Genomic DNA, 2,727 nt, shown 5'->3' on the forward strand with positions numbered 1-2,727 from the left:
TCCAGACAAGAGGCCTGTTTTTGTCCAGGAATGAGGGTGGAACAGAATAAGCTTAGCTTTCAAAGATGGAAGTACCTCTCATACTGCCGGGACAGATGAAACAACTACCCTCTCTCCACTTCCCACACCCAGGCACCTAAATCTTCAGCTAAGGAGTTCTGAGGGTAGAATTTAGAGTGAGGAGGAGAACATTGGCAAAAAACAGTCACTTGTGATTCAGAGCAAAGGGAATAAAGCAGCCCCAGAATTCCAAACGAGCGCCCCTTCGGAGCCCTCTACCCCCCCACGTGTTAACCCACGGTCTCACAGATCTCAGCTCAAAACTGCAGAATCATTTCAGCAGGTGCTGTGAACCTACCTGCTCGTGAGAAATAACTGTCATCCCTCGAGTAAACCATCATGTCCTTACTTCCTACTGCTAAATGTTCTGCTGCCCGTGAACAGACACTGAGGCAGGAACCCACTCCCCCTGGGAAACTGGAGGTTGAGACAGCCAGCCTAGAAGGTGAGTCACTTTATATCTTGGCTCGAACACTAGGCCTTTTCAAAAGATTTTTTTTTTTCCTGAAGGACGCAGAGATGCTTTCATTTCCTTTCATCAACTTAACAACTTTTCAAGGTCTCGCCCACCTGCACATTCCCAACATGCACCCTCCCCGAGTTGGTATCAGGCCTGACCTGTTAGAATACTTTTCGTTCATATAACCCATCAAAATCATTTCTAAATGATTATTAACTATGCCAAGGAAAAAAACTTCTATTTATTAGTCTCCAGTCACGTGATGCTGACAAAAGCTGCTGTCACAATGATCTGCTGACTTTACCCACCTTAGGAAGAAGGGTAACCCCAAATCCAAAGTTGGTGACATCGAAATAAATCTCAGAGAGCCTGGAGGTTCTTCCTGAAAGCTGGTGTTACTCTTAGCCTCAACCCCACTTAAAAGAAAAAGAAAAACAGTTAATAAACCATGGCTTCAGATTCTCAAAGACACTGAAAAAAAATTCCCTTCACTCTTAAAATTAGAGAAATGCTTGAGCTCTTCTGAGTGCTTCTGAACTCTGATGACGGCTCTGCCTGGTTTCTGTGCAGCTGGCACAGCGACCTAGATCATTTTACTGAAGTCCCAAGTGTCCCTGTAAAGGAAATACTTCTGTTATTTTCACTTTAGAGAAGGGGAAATTAGCACCAAAGATTTATGTTAAGTCACCACAGGCTACAAATCCCAGAGCTGCAGAACCAAGGTCTGAATAAAAACCAGTGAGCCACACCTCAGTCTGAACAATCACACCTCATCAGCTTAATGGCCTTCCTTACTGATCAGATCCAGGCCACCCTACATTAAAATTATTGAATTCTGCGGTGTGTGTGTGTGTGTGTGTGTGTGTGTGTGTGTGTGTGTGTGTGTGTTGGGGTTGAGTGTTTGAATGTGTGTGTATGTGTGCCTGTGTGTTGATATTACCATGATGCTTAGCCTGATCTCAAAATCCTGGGATCAAGTGATCCTTCAACCTCAGCTTCCCAAGGGCTAGGATTACAAGTGTGTGCCCAAAACTGAAAGAAGTATTTAAAACAGCCTTGGCTGGGTGGCCCCAGTTAGTACGTTTCCTACAAAGGCCATCTTTACATAAATTATTCAGAATTGATTATTATAATTTACTTGCCTCTTCCCATTTCTGAGATACACCATAAAACAGAGAGCTCTCTCACTTACCTATCCAATCATGCGCACAAAGCACAAGCATCTTTATGTATCAATGAGCCCCACAAGAATTGAAGGAAGACACAGCTGTACAGGTTACAGGTGAGACTCCCCGGCTTACACAGAGGCACACTAACCACTCTGGAGGCCTCACAGTTTCTAGACTAGTCTCTGCCCTTGCTCACCTTGCATAACAGTCCTCTCAGTCGAAAGGAAAAGCATTTTATAAAATTTTGCTAGTGTGACTATATCGTAACAACTTATCTCAAAGATAGTAGGACCCAAAACGCCTTTCCTGCATTTCAAGGTCAGAAAACATCCACATAAGAAGAGATCTTCGCGTTTCATTTACTGAGTAAGAAGAACTACTCCTGCAGCATCCCAGTCAAGACAGATCACCCCACATATGTTATAGACACTTCAGGTGCCAAGCAAACAACTCTCAGGAAGGCTGGTTGGTATCTTCTCACAAACTGCTACCTGCGGCTACAGCTAAACTTCAGTGGTACAGCTCTTGCCTGGTACCTGCAAGGCCTCCAGTTCAGTCTCCAACACTTCTCAGCCAATAAACCTGTCCTTAAATACACAAAATTTAGAGATATATGAGTAAACCTTTACAGACTGGCATATCATGGATTTTCTTTTCCTTACAGTAGAAGAACATTAATTTTTGTAAATATATCACAGTTTTAGTCACCTGTGTGTGTGTTTTCTAAAGATCAACTGTGTGCTGATCGTGTTACAGACACCCATGCTCTACTCTTGCTTTTTATTCTTGTGTAAAGCCTAACCCTGACCCTGACCCTAACCCTGACCCTGACCCTAACCCTAAACCTAAGCCTAATGTCCTTGTGCAGTGCTACAAAAAAAAAAAAATCATTTGCCTGCTTTCTTGTAATCAATTACAATTTCCCTTACAGTAATTTCGGTGCAGTGAATTGATTTAACAAAGTATATTCTGTTGTAAAAGCACATTCTTCAGTATGTTCTTAACCAACCTACTTTACTGAGGAATGTGTGCACTGTT

General features: G+C 42.9%; 1 long non-coding RNA gene across 1 annotated transcript; it reads left to right on the forward strand.

Annotated features, from left to right (window-relative positions):
- Positions 1-272: 272 nt before the first annotated feature.
- Positions 273-2,396, forward strand: LOC119087979. The gene is made up of 2 exons (XR_005091526.1): positions 273-505; positions 2,008-2,396. It is a non-coding gene; the product is annotated as an uncharacterized LOC119087979 (long non-coding RNA).
- Positions 2,397-2,727: the final 331 nt, after the last annotated feature.

Source organism: Peromyscus leucopus, chromosome 5, assembly GCF_004664715.2.
Source record: "Peromyscus leucopus breed LL Stock chromosome 5, UCI_PerLeu_2.1, whole genome shotgun sequence".
NCBI classification, from domain to species: Eukaryota; Metazoa; Chordata; class Mammalia; order Rodentia; family Cricetidae; genus Peromyscus; species Peromyscus leucopus.